This window comes from Aulonocara stuartgranti, assembly GCF_965226115.1.
Source record: "Aulonocara stuartgranti genome assembly, chromosome: 14".
Lineage (NCBI taxonomy): Eukaryota > Metazoa > Chordata > Actinopteri > Cichliformes > Cichlidae > Aulonocara > Aulonocara stuartgranti.
This window is the reverse complement of record NC_138950.1, coordinates 39,439,677-39,466,088: the sequence shown is the minus strand read 5'-3', so window position 1 is coordinate 39,466,088 and position 26,412 is coordinate 39,439,677. Positions and strand designations below refer to the sequence as shown.

General features: G+C 42.7%; 1 long non-coding RNA gene across 3 annotated transcripts in view; it reads right to left on the bottom strand.

Moving 5' to 3' along the window:
* Positions 1 to 26,412, bottom strand: part of LOC309688502 — a 127,220-nt gene that overhangs the window by 55,231 nt on the left and 45,577 nt on the right. The window lies entirely within an intron of this gene.

The window sequence follows — 26,412 nt, the reverse complement described above, 5'->3', positions numbered from 1 at the left end:
TCTTCGCGCTCACAGACCCATAACGTGTATGGCAGTCCATTCTCCCTGCAGCACAGACTACACTGCCCATGATGCTACATTCTTTAGAGCTATGCTTGTAGCATTCTGCCTGTTAGCTTAGCACAACAACAACAACAACGAAAAGGCGCTCTCTCACCCAGGAAACACACAGTCGCAGAGAGAGAGAGAGAGCGTCGCCCTGTAACCATGGCAACCGTAACGCTGCCGCCTGGAACAACAGAACGTAGCTGTCAAACAAAACCCAAACAGTCCTGACCCGCGACAATATGAAACAGGAAAGTACCGCAGTGTAATCCATTTATTTCAACAAAGTAACTGTATTCTGAATACCAGCTTTTTAAACGGTAACTGTAACGGAATACAGTTACTCATATTTTGTATTTTAAATACGTAACGGCGGTACATGTATTCCGTTACTCCCCAACACTGGTCGTTTGGTACCGGGTCGTGAGAGTTGAGGCTCAGGTGTGAAATGTATAGTTTTCAGGGTTTTTATCGGTTTTCAGCGTTATTTTGTTATCGTTTTGATCGTTAAATCTGTGTTCCTGGGTCTTTTCACGTGTGTTATGAATAAATCTTCTTTTTTTCGGTACCGGTACTAGTTTTATTTTGTTGTATTTATCCGCGACACCTTAAAGGAAAATATTGTCGGGCATAAACCGGTCTGTGGCGCAAAAAAGGTTGGAGACCGCTGCTGTAAAGCAACAAAACTCTGGATTCTGGACTGTGGACTTGTGTCTCTGCTCTAATGCAGATTACCAATGTAATCTAGATTACAAAGCAGCAACCTGCACGGTGACCAAATATTATTGCCAAAGACATGTTGGTGACAGGTGGGCGCCATTTTTTTTTTGTTCAACACTGTACCAATAAAGAGTTAGCTAGTAATTTGTGTGGCAAAGATATTTTGGTTTAAACAGGTTTTTATATTTAAAATTATAAACACAATTTAAACTAATCATAAGTCACCGGGTATACTCCAAATATGATACACAGCAAGGAACTACTGACCGACGGGTGTTCTCCTGGTCAGCACGCCCATCTTTTATAGAAAGTGTGAAATAAGAAATCATTAGCTAATTAAATTACAAGTCATGTTAATCGCTGTGTAGAAGGCAGCCATTACAATTCAGTTTTGAAGATTACATAGTGATTGAGTCAGGAATCAGAATCCTTCATTCTAGCCAAAGTTCTGTGGGACAGCTCTAAACCACACCTCAGAAGGGGAAACAAGGCTAAACGCTAAACATATATATATATATATATATATATATATATATATATATATATATATATATATATATATGTATATATGTATGGGACTGGTGAGTGTCAGCACCACAGTCCAGGATGAGACAACGAACATCCAAGAATACATTGGGAAGATGGCCCCAACTGACCGAGTGCTCAGTGAATACCTCAGGCAGCAGAAACCCAAGAAAGAAGAGGGAGACGAGGAACCATCATGGAAGGACAGGCCCCTGCACGGTATGTACCACCGGCAGATAGAGGAGGTGGCTGATATCCAGAAATCCTACCAGTGGCTGGACAAAGCTGGACTGAAAGACAGCACAGAGGCACTAATCATGGCAGCACAAGAACAAGCTCTGAGTACAAGATCCATAGAGGCTGGGGTCTATCACACCAGGCAAGACCCCAAGTGCAGGCTGTGTAAAGATGCCCCAGAGGCAATCCAGCACATAACAGCAGGGTGCAAGATGCTAGCAGGCAAGGCATACATGGAACGCCATAACCAAGTGGCCGGCATAGTGTACAGGAACATCTGTGCCGAGTATAACCTGGAAGTCCCGAGGTCAAAATGGGAGATGCCCCCAAGGGTGGTGGAGAATGACCGAGCTAAGATCCTGTGGGACTTCCAGATACAGACGGACAAAATGGTGGTGGCTAACCAACCGGACATAGTGGTGGTAGACAAACAGAAGAAGACGGGCGTAGTGATCGATGTAGCGGTTCCGAATGACAGCAATATCAGGAAGAAGGAACACGAGAAGCTGGAGAAATACCAAGGGCTCAGAGAAGAGCTCGAGAGGATGTGGAGGGTGAAGGTAACGGTGGTCCCCGTGGTAATCGGAGCACTAGGTGCGGTGACTCCCAAGCTAGGCGAGTGGCTCCAGCAGATCCCGGGAATAACATCGGAGATCTCTGTCCAGAAGAGCGCAGTCCTGGGAACAGCTAAGATACTGCGCAGGACCCTCAAGCTCCCAGGCCTCTGGTAGAGGACCCGAGCTTGAAGGATAAACCGCCCGCAGGGGCGTGCTGGGTGTAGTATATATATATATATATATACACATTAGGGGTGCAACGATATTCGTATCTATATTGAACCGTTCGATACAGTGCTTTCGGTTCGGTACGCATATGTATCGAACAATACAACATTTGTAATTTATTTTATCAACTTTCCTTCTGACGATGCTGTCTGTGTTGAGCGCTCAGTGAATCTGCGTTCGACTACTCCGCCTAGGCTGCACTGTCGAGCGCAGATCCACTGAGCGCTCAACACAGACAGCATCGTCAGAAGGAAGAGCGCAGGGCAAGCTAGCTAGACAGAAGTTAAGCTCTCCTTGCAACATCGCAAATTGACCCTCCCCCACCCTCATTCAGATCTGGCATTTGGAATTATTTTGGTTTTCATGTGACGTATGACCCTGAAGGTAAGCGAGTCATGGACTAAAGTAAAACAGTATGTTGGATGTGCCACGCAATGCTCAATTACATGGGTGGGAACTAGTGTGTTAGCGCAGTTAGCTCGTTAACGTGTTGGCCGTCTAGCCCCATGCACGGGGCGATCGGCGGTAGCTCGTTAACGGAGATTAACCTGAAAGCACTAGTGGGAACACAACGAATATGACTGCACATTTACGCCGACATCATCCTAGTGCAAAGACAAAAACAACAAGCATGCTACTAACTTTAGCCGAGTCATTTAGACAGCTGTTAGCACGTGATTCTCCTTATGCTGCTGAGAATATAGCCCAGAAGAAGCGGATAGTATAGCTTTTATTTTGGAAAGAGACATTTCTCTGTAATAAACTCTCTTTTCCAAAGATGAGTGATTCCTCAATCAGATACAGGGCTTGCAATATCGCTAGCCCGACGTCCTGGGGCTAGCGATTTTTTCAGTCGGGCTACCAAAATCTATCTCTTCCCTGCCCGTCGGGCTATTGTAGGAAGGAAAAATATATGTCAATGCTTTTGCATTTTTTCAGAAATGTAGCTGGGTAACTTGTGGGGATAGGTTAATTGGATAATCCAAATTGCCACTAGGTGTGAATGTGTGAGTGAATGTGAGTGTGAATGGTTGTCTGTCCCTGTGTGTTAGCCCTGCGACAGACTGGCGACCTGTCCAGGGTGTACCCTGCCTCTCGCCCTATGACAGCTGGGATAGGCTCCAGCGCCCCCCGCGACCCTGAAAAGGATAAGCGGAAGCGAATGGATGGATGGATGGATGTAGCTGGGTAATTATGTCATTGGCATCGGTGAGCCACTGTCAATATGTGACATATTGTAATTGCGTTTGAATTTGCGCTTGTTTTTTTGCTTTCACTTTGCAATCGCGTGAACTGTGTGTAGAGAGCGACAGCACTGATCTGTGAGTGATGATAATTTGTGCACCAATTCCTCTGACATCGTCTTATTAATCGTTAGCTTACTATGCAAACATGACAAGTGAAATCTCCCACAGCTTAAACATGTGAGAGGTTGATCGCGCAGAGAATCGCTGAGCTTATGTGAGTGCGTGTGTAAAAGCAGCACGATATATATTTTAGTTCTGCTGAGCCAAATAAGACAGGTCAGGGTGAAGAAGTGACAGCCAAAGAAAAGCTTACCACAAAACGGAGAAGTTATGACAAATCAGACTATAAGGCAAAAAGAAAGTGCAGCTTTATGGTTTCATGGACAAAAGAATTTCTGTGGCTGCGATATGACGAGCTAAATAACCAGGGCTGCACATAAGTGGTCCGCAGGTGCGCATTCGCTGTCAAAATAAAAAACACGCACAAGGGTTAGGGTTAAATTTAAAAACTGTACTTTTGAGTTAAAATATATATTTACAATTTTAATAAATGACAAATTAAAAAGGCATGAACATTTTTTTGTATCGAAAAAATATCGAACCGTGACACCAAAGTATCGAACCGAACCGTGAATTTTGTGTATCGTTGCACCCCTATATATATATATATATATAAAACACCCAGCACGCCCCTGCGGGCGGTTTATCCTTCAAGCTCGGGTCCTCTACCAGAGGCCTGGGAGTTTGAGGGTCCTGCGCAGTATCTTAGCTGTTCCCAGGACTGCGCTCTTCTGGACAGAGATCTCCGATGTTGTTCCCGGGATCTGCTGGAGCCACTCGCCTAGCTTGGGAGTCACCGCACCTAGTGCTCCGATTACCACGGGGACCACCGTTACCTTCACCCTCCACATCCTCTCGAGCTCTTCTCTGAGTTGTTTCGCCGTCATTGTGGATGTTGGGTATCGAAGAATCCATAGGTCCCTCATCCTATTCATGTAGCCCCTTCCGCCGGGGTTACTTGCGTAGTAGCATTCCAACAACGCCCTGTTTTCGTCTCTTGCCCACCGATGCCTTCTTGTTCCAGTAGCCCACTTTTCGTCAGGGTGCCCTGGTTCCTCAACACCTGACGCGGACCTTGTTGATCCGGGCGACGTCCGAGCCGGCATGCCTTCATATTTATCTGTCTCGCTCATGTCTGCGGTAGGCTTGCTTAGCATAGGGGGTCTAGCCTTAGGACCCTTACTGGATACAGACGCCCCAGGCAGGAATCGAACTTGCGATCCTCTGTTCCAAAGGCGTGTAGTCTAACCACTACTGTGGTTGCAGTGGGTTGCTTGATGAAATTGTTTGAATATATGCATATTTTATATATAAACATATATATATATATATATAAACATATACATATATATATATATATATATAAACATATATATATATATATATATGTTTATATATATGTTTATATATAAAATATGCATATATTCAAACAATTTCATCAAGCAACCCACTGCAACCACAGTGGGTGTGACAGGACTTTAGCAATTGATGTCACAGTGACTGTCAGCAACCTTCAGCAACAATTCACAACTGAGTTTTGCCTAGCAACCAAGAGAGCCAAGGGGGAGGAACCAAGGGGGAGGAGCCAAGGATTCCTGAATATTTCCCAGACTTGAAACTTTACTGTTAAAAAAAAAGAAGTGAGATACATTCTTCTATGCTGCTGCAGTCAGCCATTATTATGGTAGCATCCCAAGTGCAGATGTGAGGGAAGCCTCTGATTATGCAGAATCTTATGTATGTTCAAGTTAATGAAGTAATGAGTTGTAATGTGTCTATATGTGCACTACCAAAGAAAATATCGTGGCTAACAATGTTTCCCCTCTGGAAAGTTTGGCCAAAAGAAGTCCAACTCTGCTTCTTAGACTGGAGCTGATGATGATGATGACAGTCATACAGCACAAAATATTTCATCTCAGGAAGGAAAAATCAGCTTTTCCAGTTTTTGTTGCTTAGTGGTATGGAAAACACTGAATTCACACAGTTACTTTACATTAAGTATTACTTACTTAGATGACTTCAGACCACGGACTGAGACGGGATCGTCTCAGGAACTGTCCGCATATAATCCCCAAACCCAAGTGTAGAATTTCCCTTCAGTGTTTCACTGCTACAACAAAAAAGCATTTCATTTTTGCAATTTCACCTTCTTTGATTTAATCTCTACATGTAAATGACTCGAGCAGACTAAGTGACTTCAAACCGTGTCTGATGGTTCAGACAGGAAATCAATCCATGTTGAGCAGAAGCTGTTTTATTCGATCAATGATTCAGCTGACGAATACTGCACGTCTCCTCTGCTCGCACTCATCAGCACAGAATCCTCTTTTCTCCACAGTTCTGCATGAAAAGTTTGCTTCTTAACTTCTCGTGTTATTAGATTTGACTAGCTCATTTTTCATCTTGACAGCTTCATTAAAGCACCCTGAAAAGACTGAAAATATTTATGTGTGTGTGTGTGTGTGTGTGTGTGTGTGTGTGTGTGTGATCACAAAGTTTCCCTCATATCTGTGCGTCCCCGGCTCTATTTCAAAAGCAGTTTTTACCTTCTTCCCATCTCCCCCTCTTTTAACATCTCCCTCCTTCACGCCCATTGTCCCTCATTTCTCCATCATCCATCTGGTCCTTTGTCATTACCCTTCGGTCTTAGTCCTTTTTCAATATTTTATTCCCCCTTTTCTCCAACCTTACCACTTATTTTTTCCTCCTCCTCCATCACTCTTTGTTTTTTCATCCGAAAGATGAAAAAAGGGAAAACTGTTTGTCTGCTGGATGTCAGTTTGTCTCCAGCCTCTCCAAATCTCTCCCTGCTCTCCTATTGGCTGGCTGGACTCTCTGCTGTATTGGTATTGGCTGGTTCCAGCAGGTGAGGCATAGCTGTGCCACTTAATCAATGCCCTGCAGTGGGGGAAGCATGTGCCAGACACAGTGCAGCAGCAGCAGCAGCAGCCATCAGCGTTGGCAGCTCTCCACGACGCTGAGCGTGGGGATGGTGTGACCTTCAGACGGCCGGGACCAGTGGGAGAGACACACGTGCACGTGAGCACAAACTGCACTTTTTCCTTGCCAATCATGTTCTGCCCCAAAATGTCTGCAGGCCATGCGTAGCACTCCACCTCTCCTCTGCAGGAGAGAACGTTCAGACTCTCACAAAGGAGCTGTGAGTGCGGCGAGCAGGCATTACTTTGTGAAGGTCAAGAAGAAGCTCGGATAACACATGCACACACAAAATGAGGCCGCAGAGGCTGCAGATGCATGAAAGCGCTCTGAAAAACATGCATTTTAGCAACAAGAAAGACACTGGAGAACAAAACCAAGGACACCTGACCGCCGCTATGAAGTGTTTTTACATTTACAGCTCAGCTCATTTGATCGAGACCAGGAGGGAAAAAATGTCCGGTTCACTTCTAATTCACGCTGGCACGTTAACTCAGTGATGCACAAAGAGACAATGTTGTCAGTACTTGTAGGCCATAACTACAGGCCTAAAATTTCTCACACATTGCTATGAATTATGACAAACAGGTAGAGATGGAATGAAAATATGGAGCCTCACACAAAAATATTCTGGGGCATATCAATGTCACAGAGATGATACAAACAGCAGGCCACAGTCAAATGGATCAAAATGAACTCTCTGCAGTCGCTGCAGCTGCTCCATTATGTCTGAAATCTCACAATTGGGATTTTTCATCAACCTCATCGTGCATTTGTGGGTGTTACGTGTCCTACCGGAGATTTCCTGTACATTTTTTTTTGCCAGAAATCAGTCTCAGGATCAACCGCTGGACTCTGGAGGATCCACAGCCTGAAAGTGGGATGTCCAGGCCTCAGGACACCATCATGACAGGAAGACTAATGAAAAGAAAGATGCAGTCTTTGTCTTTCCCAAAGATCCTTCAGTAGGCTCACGTTCACATGGATGGTGTTGACAGCCACTCCATGATCCTGGCTCCAGTTGGACTAAACTAACTGAGATGGGTCACTAATGTAAAGATTGCCCAATTTAAAACAGGGCAAAACAAGAGTTTGGTGTGAAAATGAAAGCAAGTCAGTTTTGTTCCGGGTATCTAAATTTCTTTGTCAAACATTAGAACTCAGAATTAGCACATAGATAGCTGGAAGTTACAGGTTAGGTGCTGCGCTCTCCTTCACCAAAGTAACAGGCATGTAGTCGTACATGCAGCGACCACATCACCTGTGTGGACTTCTACCTACGGCCGCAGAGCTCAGGAGTTCATCACAGAAACTCTGGAATATAGTTCATCTCAATTTATGCTATTAAAAAACAGACATTAATCACCAAAATCTTATTTACCTTCAGAGTCTCTCAGTCGAGCTTGAAAATGGATTAATGCTATTAAAAAGTTACAAAAAGGTGATGAAATCAGTCTATCATTTCTGATATTACACAATATATCCAGCTAAACTAAAAAGAGTTTCTCAAAGCTCTCATATAACAGAAGGATCCAGTTACTACTGCTAACAAAACCTGAGATTCTCTATAGCTGTAAGTGTCAAAGCCTTCAGCAAACGATGGCTGGACGCCAGCATTTCTACCTGTATTGGTGCATGTTATATCACATTTTCCTCATTGTTACTTGCTCATCAAATTCCCCTTAAATAGCAGCAAACAGGCCTCCCCGCCTGTCTGGGTAAATAGATCTGGTTTCCAGATCATGTAAAAATATTTCATTCTTTTTCCAACTTTACAAATATTCTACATCCTGGGTGAGACGTTTATTACTCACTCTGGGATTGTCTCAGTATAAACTGTAGTCCCCACAACATGGTTTGCAGATTTAAATAGAAATGACCAATAATCCACTCAGTTCGAAGCAATCCAGCCCCACTCTGACCTTGATCTCTGGAGCTGTGATGTGTGATGTAGTATGTGTGATTATAGAGTGGATTAAAGTGAACCAGCTACATGTGGAGCAATATTACTGCAAAGGACTAAACTGCAGGTTTTTTGTGATTGAGAGTATGACTCGGTAGCTGCTAGAGCTCTATGCAGCTGCCACTTGCTCTTCTCCTTATGCAACTCTTGGTAGGACTTAATCTTTTTATGATCCATAGAGCCGCTTTATTTTTAATCCTTTCATATTTACAGTTTAAGTTGCACTGCTGAATGTTAGAAAGAGTGCGTCATCTAGACTGTGGGCTTTGGAATGCTGGTGAAAACCCAGTTAGATAGCCAGTACGTTTCCAAGGTAAGGATGTGCGGGAATAGTTAAGCTTGTGAGAAAACAATTCCTCTCATCCATGATGAGACAGACATCATGTTACCAACAAACCAAAGGCTGTAAACCTCACGTGTGCTTAATGAGATATGATGTGTCTGTGGACAGCATTAAAACCATGATTCAAGTCAGCTTTATTTACACAGCACCAAATCACAACAACAATCACCTCAAGGTGCTGTGTGCTTAGGGCTGGGCCATATCATACCGTTTGATTGATTGATTGATTGATTGATTGGTAATTTATTTCAACATGTGAACAATATACAAGTACATTTAGAAAAGAAATGAGAGAAAAAAAATACTATACAAATTACATACAAAAAAACATTCTGATTAATTTACATGTTGAAAGGGAGTGGGAAGAAGTACACACTTATTTAATCCCACCCCTGTCCCATAAATTATCAGTGAATATTTAGTCAGCTTCCTTACTGATATAATTTGTAATAAAAATAGTGAACAGATTTCTGATATACTATATACTATAATATCACATCATGAATTTTTTGTTTGTTTGTTTTTAAATAGAGACATTCACTTAATTTAAATATTTTCCTTTTCTTTATAGATCGAGAAGATCATATTTTTATAACTCTTTTTGAACAGTTTTATGTTTGGACATTGCTTTAATTCCATATTCAGTTTGTTCCATAGTTTCACTCCTTGAACAGAAACACAAAAGCCTTTTCTTGTAGTACGTACCTTCATTGTTTTGAAGTTACAAAAACCCCTTAAATTATAACTTCCTTCTTTCAAAAAAAAACATACTCTGAATATTACCTGGCAGTTCTTTATTTTTTGCTTTGAATAGAATTTGTGCTGTTTGGAATTTCACTATATCGTCAATTTTCAATATTTCAGACTGCAAAAATAGTGAGTTTGTATGTTCCCTATAACCTGCATTGTGGATGATTCGAATTGCTTTTTTTTGAAGAGTAAAAAGTGAATGTAATGTGGTTTTATAGTTATTGCCCCAGACCTCTGCACAATAGCTTAAGTATGGTGAAACCAGTGAACAGTAGAGAATATGAAGTGATGTTCTGTCGAATACCTGTTTTGCCTTGTTTAGTACTGCAATGCTTCGTGATACTTTGGAATGAATATATCTTACGTGAGCTCTCCAGTTAAGTTTGTCATCTATTATTACCCCCAGAAATTTATTTTCACTGACTCTTTCAATATCAACACCATTTATTTGAATCTTTGCATTTGTATTTAAACTACTATTTCCAAATAACATAAGTTTAGATTTATTCAAATTTAATGATAATTTGTTTTTATCAAGCCAGAACTTCACTTTACTTATTTCATTAGTCATACCCTCCAATAAATTCTGCAGATCATCACCAGAGCAAAAAATGTTTGTATCGTCAGCAAAGAGAACCATTTTTAATACTTTGGACACTTTACAGATGTCGTTAATGTACAAGTTGAAGAATTTTGGACCCAAAACTGACCCTTGGGGTACACCACAAGCAATGTCCATACATAAGGAGCAACCACCATTTATTTTCACAAACTGCTTTCTGTCACTTAAATAACTCCGGACCCAATCTAAAACTACCCCTCTGACACCATAACGTTCCAGTTTTCTTATTAATATATCATGATCTATGGTGTCAAATGCCTTTGTCAAGTCTATGAATAACCCAGCCACATATTGCTTTTTGTCTATGGAATTTGTGATGTATTCTATTGAATCTAATAGTGCCGATGATGTTGATCTGCTTGATCTGAATCCGTACTGACTCTCAGTGAGTAGTTTATGTTTATCTATAAATTTTTCCAGTCTGTTTTTAAACAGTTTTTCAAGAACTTTTGAGAATTGAGGTAGTAAAGAGACAGGCCTGTAGTTTGTGAAATGGTGTTTGTTTCCAGATTTGTATAGAGGTATAACTTTTGCTATTTTCATTCTGTCTGGAAATCGACCAGTTTGAAATGATAAATTACAGATGTATGTAAATGGTTTTATAATAGCCTCAATGACTCTTTTAACCACTATCATATCAATATCATTACAATCCAAAGATTTGTGATTTTTACATTTTTTGACAATTTCAAGAACTTCATTTTCATCAACAGCTGTGAGAAACATAGAATATGGATTTCTGTCAATCAGTGTATCGGGTTTTTCCTGTGCTTTCCCAGGATGAGTGATTGTTCTTGCTAAATTTGGTCCAGCAGTTACAAAGAATTCATTGAGACTATTTGCCACAACATCCATATTGTATTCTTCATGGTCATTACAAATGAAATACTTGGGATAGTTCTTTTGTCCAGTCCCACATTTTATAACACTGTTCAGGATTTCCCGTTCACAGTTATACCGGTGTAATGTTGGGCAATGATAAGAAAATTAAATATCACGATAGAATATGGGTAAAACGCACATGCGCAGTGCCTTTGTTTTCATATGCGCATGGTGGAAAAAGCATGGCGGCGACAGAGAATGAGAAGGGCGAAAGCGGATCGTCGAATGAAACAGATGAACCGGAACTGGTTTGTAAAAATGCTGCAACTCCAGTGGTGTGGAACTGGTTTAGCTTTCGTCCGTCAGATACACAACAAAGCACTATTTTTGGTAGCGCATGCTAACGGGCCGTCGTTATTACCGTGTTGTTTGGAAAATACGGCGCACTTAAATGGTAAATGGCCTGCATTTGTATAGCGCTTTACTTAGTCCCTAAGGACCTCAAAGCGCTTTACACTACATTCAGTCATTCACCCACACACATTCACACACACACTGGCAAGCTACGTTGTAGCCACAGCTGCCCTGGGGCGCACTGACAGAGGCGAGGCTGCCAGACACTGGCGCCACCGGGCCCTCTGACCACCACCAGTAGGTGAACATGGGGTTAGTATCTTGCCCAAGGATATTTTGCATGCAGCCAGGAGGCAGCCTGGGATCGAACCACCGACCTTCTGATTAGTGGCTGACCTGCTCTGCCACCTGAGCTACAGCCACCACTTAAAATCAATCCTTTGATATTTCTGAAAGTCGACAGAGCCCCTTATAATCCCGTGTGCCTTATGTATGAACTCTGGTTGTGTTTACTGACCTCGAAACGATTTTATGTGCACGGCGCTCGAAAATCTGTCAGATGTTTCAGTACGACTTTGCTAAGCTACGAAGCCGCACCGCTTGATGGATTGTCGGAGCATTACGGCTGTCGTAGGCGGAGCCTCGCGGAGCACATACTGTGCTTCAACATAATATTACCGTACTGTGTGTGTATAACCTCTTTTTAAGTTTTGTGGATATTATACATGGTTATGCTGAGGATATGTCGGCCAGTTTACACTGGAAATGCCTTTTGGTTAAACCAGGGGTCGGCAACCTGCAGCTCCAGAGCCGCATGCGGCTCTTTAGTCCTTATAGTGCGGCTCCGCGTGGTTTGGGGAAATAAATTAGAAGTATTTAGCTGAATTGTATTTTATTTATGTTAGTTTGTTTTTAACTTGTAGTTCTAAATTGGAAGCTTATTGTGATGTTGAAATATAAATATAAAATTATATTCTATTAGTTTTTGATCGCTCAAAATAAGCATCACACTCGCAGAAGCCGGTGTACCCGCCAAAACACCGTGCATTTATCGAGACTTAACCCCAGGTAGGCCAATTATGGATCTTGGGATCCACATTATGTCAGCAGCTCCACCGTGAACTATGTTAAAAACAAACAGCGCTCACGCCTCACAGACGACAGCTTACAGTCCTGTACAGATGAAAGTGACTTCGTACAGCCCCGACCTGCAGACGCTGTGCGCAGAGGTTCAGGAGCAGAAATCCCGTTGTAAACATATCACGGCAGACCCAACGATGTTTCCATGAACACAGCATCTCTTTATTGACCACTTTTCACACAGCCAGCTGTAGCTTTTCAGCTCACAGCCCGACACACACCAACACAAGAGCACAGACGTTAAGGCGGCGAGGCGTGATTGCGGGTGCCGCTCAGGTGCGTCCACCTCCCCTGCAGCACCGCTGCAGACCACGCCCCGCCACACACATTAAACTGGTAAAATACACATTTAGGCAGAATTTTGCAAATATCTATTTTTCTTTTTTTAGCAGCATAGTGCTTTTTTCCAATTATTTTTTAAAAGTCAGGTCAAAGCTCCAAAAGCTCAAAGGCGATATAAGGGGGGCGGCTGACAACAGTTTTTGTTTGCTGGATCATTTTAGTTCAGCTGGGCATCTTTGCTTTTGTTATATTTCTTTAAGAGTTCAAAATGTGTTCATTACATAAATAACATGTAATTTTCTCTGTACACTTCATGAATTTCATAAGCAACACACCTTAGTTGTTCACACAAAGCATAAAGGTAAAAAACAATATATGCAGTGTTATCTTCATTTTAGATGTCAAAAAGTATTTGCGGCTCCCAGTGTTTTTGTTCGCGTGGAAATGGCTCTTTGGGTCTTAAAGGTTGTGACCCCTGGTTTAAACTGTCAGCAAGGAATTTGCATTTGCACTGTTAAATTTTTATATATCTTTAATGCACATAAAAAACAGCTGCTTGTTTAAGTGAAAATACATTGATGGGTTTTTTTGCACTAATAAAGTTGTGGAGTTGTAAAGTATTTTTTTTAGTGTTAATTATATCGTTATCGCATATTTTCAAATGTATATCGTGATAAATATTTTTGGTCATATAGCCCTGCTCTACAGTGTGCTGTAGGCTAGACCCTACAATAACTGACAACTAGTTTTATAGTTCTACAGCAGTTTGCATTGGAAACAGATTTTATACAGAACATAGCAAAATAAATGAAGAGCAGCTTGACCTGTGCAATATGAAACCAAAGTCATAGAAGAGCCTGTGGTGCTACTGCTAGTGTTAGCAACACCCTGCTAAGACGTCTGGCGATGTGATGACCCGCATCAAAGTTTGAAGCTGAGCCCAACTTAAAAAATCAGGTTAAATATCATCTGTAAAAATATACTGTAGCTTTTGTGTTTGAGAGAAATTTGAATTTCATCAGTAATTAAAATATAATAGACTGCATCGCATCGGCCCCATGCGGGCTGCAACCGGGAGACCACGTCCTAATGTGGCCAAATTCGGCCACTTCAAACAAAAGGAACAGGTGAAAAGCCGCGGCAGAGAATTAAAAGGACTTCAGCGTGAACAACCAGTTCCCCAAAGAGATCCTGGAACGACGCAGGGTCCTCTTCTCAATCCGACGCGGCTTCATCCAGAAGGGCTCCCGCGCTGTCATCGCTGTGGACCGGCTGTACGTGGACGGACAGCTTCACCGCGACCCCGGCATCACTCCGTGGCTGTATTAACCTCACACCAGATAAGAATCAGCTGCACCATTTCCCTATCCACTCACACTAACTTGCATTAACATCTGTTTAACTTACCAGTATCAAATCGCATCTTAAGTGTAATATCATAGCAGAATTAACACCGTCACTCTCCGTCAGTGATTTAATTGGAATGTTTACGTTTTGTTTTGGGTTTTTTTTCTTCTCGTTTTTTTTTTCCCTCTCTTTCCCCCCCTCTTGGTTTTATGCTGCTCACCCCTGTCCTTGGTTCCTTTCTTTATTTCTTTCACTGCTTCTATCACCTGCTTCCACACTCATCCACAAACAACATCCTTTATTTCGACACATAGGCACAGCACGATCATGCATGATCATGCGCTCAACGGCAGCACATTTACATCAGTCAGACAGCGCACACAGACCTATAGGATACACACACTAAAGCCAAGCATACTCATATTAGGAAATATGCAAACACATAGTCAAACTCAGGGAGCATCTCGCCACACATTTTTTCTCTCGCTCCCTCTCTTTATTTACAAACAAGTGACGTATTCTCTCCACCTGTCTAAGCGACACACACAGCGTACACCCCTAGTTATACACAGACATCTATGGGCACACTAAGGTTTGTTACATGGAATGTAAATGGAGCTGGCTCCAGAGAAAAGAGGTTAAAAATATTTAATCAACTCAAAAAACTACAGGCAGATCTTGTCCTTTTACAAGAGACCCACAGACCTCTTAAAAGTTCCAATGAACTTAAAACACCTGAGTTTCCTAATGTGTTCTCAGCTTGTTATAATTCTAGACAAAGGGGAGTAGCAATTTTAATACATAAAAAAAATTATTTCACAGTACTCGATACAGTTATAGATCCAGAGGGCAGATTCTTAATCATTAAACTATCTATACTTGATAAAAAGCTATGTATTGCAAGTGTATATGGTCCAAATGTTGATGATCCCTCATTCTTTCACGTTTTTTTCAGTGCACTCTCTGAACACAAAGATGAAGACTTTATTAAATATTTTAAAAAAGAGTGGACTTCATATTTAGACTATAATGACACTCCTGGAACATCAGCATCTGTTCTATGGGAAGCAGGGAAAGCTGTGATGAGAGGTAAAATAATTTCTTTCTCATCACATAAAAAGAAAAAAGAAAACTAGAAGAAGCCTACGCGTCCCACCAAGATCAGGAAACATTGAACAAAATACGCAAAACAAAACTAGAATTAAATGAGATAATTGATTTAAAAAAAAACAGAATTCTTATTACAAAGACTACGCCTACAAAATTATGAACATGGTAATAAATCCGGTCAATTAGCAAACCAGCCAAAAAATAAATAAAGAAAAAACAACTATATGTGCTGTTCAAGATTCATCTGGGAACACAGTATATGACCCGAAACAAATAGGGATTTCTATAAAACATTGTATTCACCATAAATAAACCATCTAAAAAGGAAATTGATCAGTTTTTGGACAACATAACTCTTCCAAAATTATTGGACACTCAAGCAATGGCACTGGATTCACCACTGACACCAGGTGAACTCCAGGAAGCCCTGATAAGTATGCCCAATAATAAGGCTCCAGGTCCAGACGGCTTTCCTGCAGAATTCTACAAAGAATTCTGGACGATTCTGGCACCAGTTTTCTACAGAACGTTGTTGGAAATCAAAGAAAAGGGCAGACTTCCATCAAATATGAATTCTGCAAACATTAATCTCTTGCTAAAACCAGGCAAAGACCCTGTATATCCCTCAAGCTATCGTCCAATATCCCTTATAAACGTAGACCTTAAAATAATCTGCAAAGCTCTCTCAAAGAGACTGGAGAAAATAACCCCCCTCTTAATTCATCCTGACCAAACTGGTTTCATAAAAGGTAGGCACTCATCAACAAATACACATAGATTACTTAATTTGATAGACTACTCATACAGTAAAAACCTTGAAACTACAATATTTTCTTTAGACGCAGAAAAAGCATGTGACAGAGTTAACTGGAAATTTCTATTTGCAACTTAAAACAAATTTGGTTTTGGATCCTCTTTCATAAACTGGTTAAAAATATTATATAATTCCCCAACAGCTTGTATCAGAACAAATGACCAGACATCCTCCAGCTTCTGTCTCTTGAGGGGCACCAGGCAGGGATGCCCACTCTCCCCTTCACTGTTTGCAATTTTTATTGAACCACTAGCAGCAGCAATTAGACAGAATTCAGTAATTAAGGGCATAAAATGCAAGAACATAAAATCAGCCTTTATGCGGATGATGTGTTACTTTTTCTCCAAAACTCACAAACCAATATCTCCGGGGTGATTGAATTGATAAACTCTCTTGCAAGAATATCAGATTACTCAATTAACTGGTCAAAATCTACAGTCCTTCAGATTAATTGCTCCTTCCATAATTCCTCTTCTACACCACTGCAATCAGGAAATATAAAATATTTAGGTATTAATGTTTCTCCCAAGCTTGCAGATCTAACTAAATTAAACCATATCCCAAAGAAGGTAGAAGGCGATCTGGCTAGATGGAAATGTTAACCCATATAACACTTATGGGAAGGGTTGCTGCTATAAAAATGATGGTCTTACCAAAAATAAATTATTTATTCTCAATGATCCCAACTAAACCGCCACAAGATTGGTTCAGATCTCCAACGGCATGAATGCTTCAAAAGCGTCAACATCAGCTCTTCTCTGACAGCATGGTGGGAGTTCTAAAATTGACGGCGTCTTCATTAATCCCATGCAAACGTACACCTATCTGGAACAACCCTGACATATTACAAAACAATAATATGATAAACATTTCAGATTGCAGTGGTAAAGGAATCAAATATTTAGAACATATACTAGAAGGAACAGAATTTATTTCATTTGACAGACTAGTTACACAATATGGGATCAACAAGAAAAGACTTTTAGAATATCAACAAATTAAATCCATAGTAAAAAAAGAAATTTAAACCGGGTCAAGTTGAACTACAGTGGGGCAAAAAAGTATTTAGTCAGCCATCGATTGTGCAAGTTCCCCCACTTAAAATGATGACAGAGGTCAGTAATTTGCACCAGAGGTACACTTCAACTGTGAGAGACAGAATGTGAAAGAAAAATCCATGAATTCACATGGTAGGATTTGTAAAGAATTTATTCATAAATCAGGGTGGAAAATAAGTATTTGGTCACCTCAAACAAGGAAAATCTCTGGCTCTCACAGACCTGTAACGTCTTCTGTAAGAAGCTTTTCTGTCCCCCACTCGTTACCTGTATGAATGGCACCTGTTTGAACTCATCATCTGTATAAAAGACACCTGTCCACAGCCTCAAACAGTCAGACTCCAAACTCCGCCATGGCCAAGACCAAAGAGCTTTCGAAGGACACCAGGAAAAGTATTGTAGACCTGCACCAGACTGGGAAGAGTGAATCTACAATAGGCAAGCAGCTTGGTGTGAAAAAATCAACTGTGGGAGCAATCATCAGAAAATGGAAGACATACAAGACCACTGATAATCTCCCTCGATCTGGGGCTCCACGCAAGATCTCATCCCGTGGGGTCAAAATGATCATGAGAACGGTGAGCAAAGATCCCAGAACCACACGGGGGGACCTGGTGAATGACCTGCAGAGAGCTGGGACCAAAGTAACAAAGGTCACCATCAGTAACACACTACAACGGCAGGGAATCAAATCCCGCAGTGCCAGACGTGTTCCGCTGCTGAAGCCAGTGCATGTCCAGGCCCGTCTGAAGTTTGCCAGAGAGCACATGGATGATACAGCAGAGGATTGGGAGAATGTCATGTGGTCAGATGAAACCAAAGTAGAACTTTTTGGTATAAACTCAACTCGTCGTGTTTGGAGGAAGAAGAATACTGAGTTGCATCCCAAGAACACCATACCTACTGTGAAGCATGGGGGTGGGAACATCATGCTATGGGGCTGTTTTTCTGCCAAGGGGACAGGACGACTGATCCGTGTTAAGGACAGAATGAATGGGGCCATGTATCGTGAGATTTTGAGCCAAAACCTCCTTCCATCAGTGAGAACTTTGAAGATGAAACGAGGCTGGGTCTTCCAACATGACAATGATCCAAAACACACCGCCCGGGCAACAAAGGAGTGGCTCCGTAAGAAGCATTTGAAAGTCCTGGAGTGGCCTAGCCAGTCTCCAGACCTCAACCCCATAGAAAATCTGTGGCGGGAGTTGAAAGTCCGTGTTGCTCGGCGACAGCCCCAAAACATCACTGCTCTCGAGAAGATCTGCATGGAGGAATGGGCCAAAATACCAGCTACTGTGTGTGCAAACCTGGTAAAGACCTATAGTAAACGTTTGACCTCTGTTATTGCCAACAAAGGTTATGTTACAAAGTATTGAGTTGTATTTTTGTTATTGACCAAATACTTATTTTCCACCCTGATTTACCAATAAATTCTTTACAAATCCTACCATGTGGATTCATGGATTTTTTTTTCACATTCTGTCTCTCACAGTTGAAGTGTACCTCTGGTGCAAATTACTGACCTCTGTCATCATTTTAGGTGGGGGAACTTGCACAATCGGTGGCTGACTAAATACTTTTTTGCCCCACTGTACAAACACCACCAAGTGTGGTTCAATTTCTTACTCTTAAAACCCCCAAATTACTATCCAAAATATACAGAATGCTTTCTAAAACAGATGAATCAATATCACTTCCTTTCAGGGACGTGCAGAGGGGGGCTAGAGGGGCTTGAGCACCCGCCCCTTTCCTGATGAGTGCCCAAAGTGCCCTTTTGTTGAGGCAACTTTTAAATTTTTTTTATTTATTTATTTATTTTTTTTATGTGTGTGTGCGTGCGGAGTCCTGTCTGTGCCCCTCAACAATAATATTTAACTATTAATCATAGTTTTGCTAAATAAAAGGATCTGGCTTGCATCAGTCACATGATCACATTTAACCAATGATCGCCCTCGACGGCAGAACGCGCTGGTTACGAGCCGGGAACGAGCTCACAAAGAGCACGCGCATTTTTAGTGGTCCGGAGCTGTAGGAGAAACACAAGTTAACTCAGAGACACAGACTGATACGACAAAACCAGTAAGTAGCTGTACAGCGTACACTGTAGTGTGTAGCACCCAGGAGTATTAGCTTATTACGTACACGTTGGTAAGCTGTCTTGTTGCAACTGACGAACTGAAACAAACGAGCGTGCTGTGTGTGCAACAGCGTGACAAACATTACCTGTCCTTTTATTAACTGCACAAGTAGTGCTGGTCACAGCTGCTGGCTACCTGTGTAAGGCTGTCATGGGTCTGTAGCTCTGTCACCGTTTTAGGGAACATATTTAGTTTTAAAGTAAGTTTCTGGGCATTTCCTGCCTTTCTGGAGGGATTATATTTCACTAAAAAACGATCTAATATGCATGTCCACATAATAATTATTATAATTATAATATATTAAAAAACACACGCTGTATTTTAAAGAAAATACATTAAGAAGCAGATTATATTAGATTTATATTTTAAATAAGACAAAATGTGGATTTTACAGCAGTAAAATGATTGTATCTCTACAGTTTAAACATGTAATAAGCTTTGCCCTGCACAGAGTGGATAGTGAAACAAATGCAATCATCATAAATACATTATTTCATATTTATTACTTCCCCCTCCTCATTGCTTTATTATTGTAGCTCTAGTAATAAATAATAATGTAAGGATTCTGGATCAGCACACTGATGCCCATAGTATATACAGTATTCTGAAGAAGGTCTAACATGTCACTGTGTGTGCGTGCATGTGTGTGTTTTATTTAGATGGATTTTTAAAAAAAATATTACTCATGATATAACATTGTCCAGACATGGCTGGTAAGGACATGAGGAGGAAACAGCAGGAGCTGTGTGAGGCTACTAAAGGCAGGGCTATAACATTTTTCTGTCATCATTTTATTATAGATTAAGTGCTGGAGTTGTTAGGTGTGGATAATTAGATTATAGTTTATTGCAATAGCAAGTTGTGCCTTGTTCTCAGATAGACAGCAAGTGGAGAGTGATATATGAAATGATGGGAAGGAAGGAAGAAGAGAAGCAAAGAGTGATTCACAGGCAGAGCCGAGTTTATGTCACAGTTTTTCGTTGCCTTATGGTTCCAAGCGCTGTCACCAATCTTTGCATTTTGTTATTATCTCATGACACTTGTTTAATCAGCTACCATCTCTCCTGTGGACTTTTTAATGTCTACAGTCTCAGATCAACACAGCCCTGCCCTTCCCATATTAGATTCTTGATGAATGTTTGTTGTTGTTATTCAGCATGGTTCAATGTGCCCCTTTTTAACTTTGAGCACCCGCCCCTTTAACCCTCTCTGCACGTCCCTGCTTCCTATTGCAAAATGGGAAGCGGATTTATCAGTTAACTTAGACCAAAACTTCTGGTCTCAGATTTGCTTAAAAACCTTTCATCTAATTAGAAATCCCAGTCTTCAATTAATTCAATACAAAATATTACATAGAGTGCACTATACAGGTCATCGGATGTTCAAGATGGGCTTTACGTCTACCAACAACTGCTCACACTGCCAAACCAATTCACCGGACAATTACATCCACGCTCTTTGGTTCTGTCCACCAGTTCAGAAGTTTTGGCGCGAGATATGTGAAGACTTATCGAAGTGTCTGAAATGTAACATTCCAACTTCCCCCTTAGTGTGTTTGTTGGGCAGCTTAGATAATGTCACTTCAGAAAAGAATATCGCCCATATGGTTTTCACTGCCCTATGCATAGCCAAGAAAACTGTCCTCATGAACTGGAAAAATAAAAATAATCTTAATTCTAACCAATATAGAAATTATCTATTAGATTACATTAGTCTTGATACAGCCTCTGCCACCACATCAGATCAATTGCTCTGGGCTCCTTTGAACAGCTGCATCACCTAGTGGGGGTGAGGTCATAGTTTAGTTCCACCTTCGCTGTTGTGATTGGTGTGGGGGTAGGGACAGGCTTAGGGCGTCGGGGGGTTCCCCAGGAGCATCTTCCTTGGAGGGCTCAACCCGGGGTTGTGGTCATGGCCTATTAAGGGCTCTGTTGGCTCTTAGGTGACGGTTTCCTCATGGCTGCGTGCAGCGGGGCTAGGGGAGGGTCTGTGCTGATGGACGTGGGTTACTGACCTGGTAGCCTGGCTGCCCCTGGGTGGGTCTGGGACGGGCGTGAGGTTCTGGGGGCGTTCCGTCTCTGGGCTGGGGCCCTGGCTGGGCCTCGGGGGCTTGGGTCCTGGTTGGTGTGTTGCCGGGGTTGTGGGCGGGTGGGTGCATGGGGGCCTAGTCCTGGCGCAGGGTGCCGCCGGTGCATCGAGCCACCTGGGGGGGCTCTTCAACTGGTGGGGGAGGTTGTTACATCTTGCAGGAGCTCTCCTCTCTTCAGGAACTCACTATGCAGGAGGGGGAGATACAGGAGAGGTGGAGGAAGATCTCAGCCTGGGCATCTATTGTCTTGCGTAGTCTGGAAGATGAGTGGATGACGGGGTGGGTGCAGTTTTCTCTGAGGTGGGATCGTGGGATCGGGTGGGCTGTCCCGGGCTCTGTGGGGCCGGGCGGCGCTGCTGTACTGGGCCCCGGTCCGGATGGGCCCGGACCCCCTTTCCCTGGCGGGTTGCGGAGTATGGGGGTGCCTACTGGGGTCAGCTTTACCTGCTGCTCTCTGGCAGGTAGCTCCATGCCCTCCTGGGTTTTAAATGCACCTTAGAACACACATGCATCAACACTACATATGAGCGGGCGGAGGGAGGTTTGGAGTCTTCACCCCCCGTTCTCTGCGGCCTGCTGGAGTGGGGGGGCTAGGAGGAGAAGTTGGCCGTCCGACTGGGGTCTGGAATGTGGGGCCTCCCTGCTACTGCGGAGTCGGGGCGGTCTGCTTCTCCCCACCGCAGGGAAAAGGGTAACACCACCTGGGTCTGGGTGCAGTTTCCCCCTCCAGGGGCAAGGGTACCTAGACCCGGGGCATATACTATATGTATGTATATATATATATAATGTTCTTCCTCTACACCCCCCCCCCCCCCCCCCCAATTTTTGCACATGTCGAGGAGCGTGTCAGGCTACATTTCACTGTGTGTTATACTTGTATAACTATGCATGTGACAAATAAAGAACCTTGAACCTAGAGTATGCTTGGGGAGTGTGATCGTGTGTACAACGTCTCTTTATGTCTGTCTCCACGTTGGTTGAGTGTGGAGTAAGTGCATATGAGAGCATGAGGGTGGGAATGGATGTTTGTATCTGTGTGTGCCTGTATGTCTGTGTCTATATGTCAGGTCGGGTATCAGACGCCACCTCTCTGTGGACATCTCAGGCCCTCCAAGGTTTGGAGGCCTATCTCCCCCTACCACCACTTCCCCTGCCAGTGGCGGACTCCCTCAGACATCGGTGCGTTGGTGGTTCTTTGTGTCCGGGGATGGGCGTCCAGGTACACACCGGCTCACTGCTTGGCGGCCGCTTATTGGGGCCTGGAGCCTGGGGCTCACTTGGGCCCCTTCGGGGGTGGGGTGCCCCCGGCCTCTCGGCCTGGGGCTCGGTCACTCAGGCACGGCTGGCTGCCGGCGGAGCTCACGGGCGCGTCACTGCAACTCCCCCTGGCTTCTGCTCCGCGGCTGCTGAGTGAGCCCTCATCTGGGACTCTCCTCAGCTCTTTCTGGGACAGTGGCGCGGCTGCCCCTCTGTTGGTCTTCCTTGGTCTCTTGTGTTCTGGGGGCCTCTGGATGTCTGGAGTTTTGATCTCCTCCATACCTGCTTCATGCCCTGGAGGACGGGGCTGTGGCCCCCCCACACCCTCTAGCAGATCATTACATGAAGGAACCTTTTAAAAAAACAAGCGCATCCATGCTCACAGGTGTACACACGGGTGATCACACCCACAAACTACACCCTTTTTGGCTCCTACCTCAAAGTACACTGTGTTCTGTTGATCTTACGTGCTGCACAATGATGTTTAATATTTATTATTTACTGTCATATTCCCATATACAGTATCATTGTGATGTTGTTTATTGTATTGCTCTCGTTTTCTTCAGCTTGTTTTATTTTTTCTTTCTCAACAGGTGAAATTAAAAAAGTATCTACTGTTATCTATTGTTAGCTAGTTTATTGTGATGGTGTTGTTTTTATTATGTTGCTCTTTGGTGATCGTGGTGATCCAGGTGTTTTGTTTGTTTTTCTTTTTTTTTCTCAGTATTGCAGAAGCACACTGCTTTAAATGGCTGCAATCAAGCTCCGTTTACACCTTATACAAATATTACAAATATACACTTTCCTCAACAACATCTCAGAAGAGTTAAATGGCTCTATAACATTAATAAAGCTATTAGTAGCTGAGTGTGTTTGGAGTGTTTGTGCTGTTGGCAAACTTAAGTCAAAGGTCATTAACAGGTAAATCAGGATCAGCCCATTTTTGTGGGTCATCGCCGATGCTTAGGTCCGGCTCTACTATATAAATGTCATTTTAGTCTATTATTAGGTGGTTGCCAGGCGACATTAAGGCGTCGTAATATATAATAAAAATATTCAAGTTTTGTGGCTATGAATTGAATGTAACTGTCATGAAATTATGGTATTCAAAAATGACATTTTAGCCCATTTCTAGTCAATATGATGATACTGTATGTTAGATAAGAACCACCAGGGCCGTACGATGGACGTACCTGTGTTGCTGTGTAGTAGGAATTTGCAGACAGAAAGAAATGTGTTGTGTTACAGTATTGAACCTGTTAGCAAAAGCAGCAATGCCTCATCGTGTAGTCAACTAACTGCACACATCCATCGTACGTTCACTACAAATCCTCCACCTCTATCCGCGTAAGCATCGTGTTGACATGCTCACCTTTCCCCATCTTTACCATGCATCCCACACAACATGATGTTACAGCAAGTCTGTTTGGGAGACGTGTCAACACAGAAATTAACAGGGTTATTTGGGAGGCTACATTTTGTAAAAGCTGCTCAGACAGCAGTTCTTAGATGCAGTACCAGCGTTGCTGTCATGGTTACAGTTACAGCCTGGTTACAGTGACATCAAAGCACAAACCAGGAAAAAAAATCCATTACTGTGAAAAACAGCAGTAACGGGGGGAGAAAAATATATGACACAGAGTTTAATTGACATTAGTCCTCCCCCTCTCCCTCCCCATCCTGCTCCTCCTGTCTCAAACACTCCTCCCACACCTTGCCCTCGTTCTTGACCCCTGACCTCCCTTCTCATGGGGCCTCTGCAGAGCTGTCTGGCCCCCCATGTCGCGGGCCTATTAACAGGCCTCGGCTCATTGTAATGATTCCTCTCCTTATGTCTGTGCAGCTGCTGTAGCGCTGAATAGAGAGGATAAATCTGGGATCCTCAGCATCATTGTTTCACTGCCACTCTCTGCTGTCGTGTGGGGCAGACAGAGCAGGGAATAGCTGCGGTTCACTGTCCCTCCCTCCTGTTGACAATTTATTTTCTCTGATTCAACAGATCTGCTGCTTTCGCCAGCACGTGTCACAAATTTCATTAAGCAAAAGTTGTGAAATTTCCAACTCAAGGACCTGATTTTTCAAGAGTCAAAAAAGTTCTTTGTTAAGCTGGAAACTGACGTGATGGATTTCATCCCATCATGCTGTAAATTAAGATTATTGTGACCAAAACATCAGGTGAAATGTGTTGCAGTAACTCAGAAGTCCTCCAAACGCTGCAAACAACAAACGCTGCATGTGTTTGTGAACATTTGAATCTGTGTGTACAGTATGTGTCATGGGGCAGCAGACAGCTGCTGCAGGCTCCATCAGTCAGCTGCTGTATTTATAGGGTGATGACCACAGAACAACAACAGCTGCATCACACGGGGACAAACACAGAAAGTGAGAGAGAGGACGCAGGAATCTCTTCAATTTCACTGCTGCTCAAAATGGCCGGAGTAGCCAGTTAATGCCCAGCCCAGCGCTGACGGGCATAAAGTGCACAATGCAAATAAGACTGTACAAACTGCTGTTCTGGTTCAACTGCTAACCTGTAGATACCACTGATCCACAATGGGACGTTTACATGCTACTGTTTTAAGATAAAACTGCCAGAAAAAGTCTATTTTAGACGCTTGTGAACATGTAAATTAAACTTTTCTACATGTCAGCAGCCAGCTTTTTAGTGCCAACACTTTATTTGAGTTTCAAATCAAATCAGTCAGTCCGAGTGTTTTACTGTTGTACTATTCTATGACTGCAGATGGAGAGGATGCTCTAAAAATGCAATTAATAGTTTATCTGATATGCAGCGATGAACGGTATGGCATCCCGACCCCAGACCACCATCACGATGTTGAGGACAGGGCTCTGTGGGGGCCATACCATCTGTTGCAGGGCTCCTCCATGACTCCGCAATGATAATGCACCATAGACGATAATCCAAACTGATGACAGCTTTTGCACAGTCGTAGAGATCGATCTGCTTCGAGGGCATGAGTTCAGATAAATCCCTGTATAGAATTATCATGCTTGAGATTCCAACCAAAAGTAGAATCAGCGTGGAAGTGCCAAAAAAATGCAGTTGTTGATGATACAGAAACAGTCACTTGAAGCCCACAGCAGCGTGTCTGAATGAAAAGCATTTATGCCTCCTGGTCTCCGTACAGTCAAAGAGCCATGTCAGTGTTATTTTTCACGTGGCTTAAGTTGGCAGTGTAATTGCTGCATGTTGTTATATGGGTGTGATTTGTTGGGATTTTTTGGTTTTTATTGGCAAAAAGCAGAGTTATGTTCAGCCGCCAACTGTCATGGTGAGTCAGGCCCTGCAGAGACCAGACGTGTGGCCAGCGTTTACTCACCTGTAACTTAAAGAACGCTCCTACAGAGTGTTGCCGTTCACAGTGGAAGATCCTAGAAAAGCTCATAGTGATATTAAATATCTGTTGGTTTTCAGCTCTGCTAAAAAAAAAACCCCACAGATGGAACCAATCAGTGTCTGCTAAACATCACTGCTCATCTCAACTGGACTCTTTGACTGTATATGTGCTGCTGGAAGGGATGTGGTCTATGTAACAACCTTCTAGGGTAGGTGACAGCATGTGTACGAGTATGTTATTTAGCACAAATGCAGTGAGTCAGTCTAAGGACAGAGCTTGCTAACTCAACTTTTTAGCTCATAACTAAGAACACCAGCATCTTTTCCAAATACGATCACTTCCGGCTCCAAAACAGAAATGTGATGATGTCCAATATACCAGTGTTTAGTGAAGTAGTTTCAGGGTCTT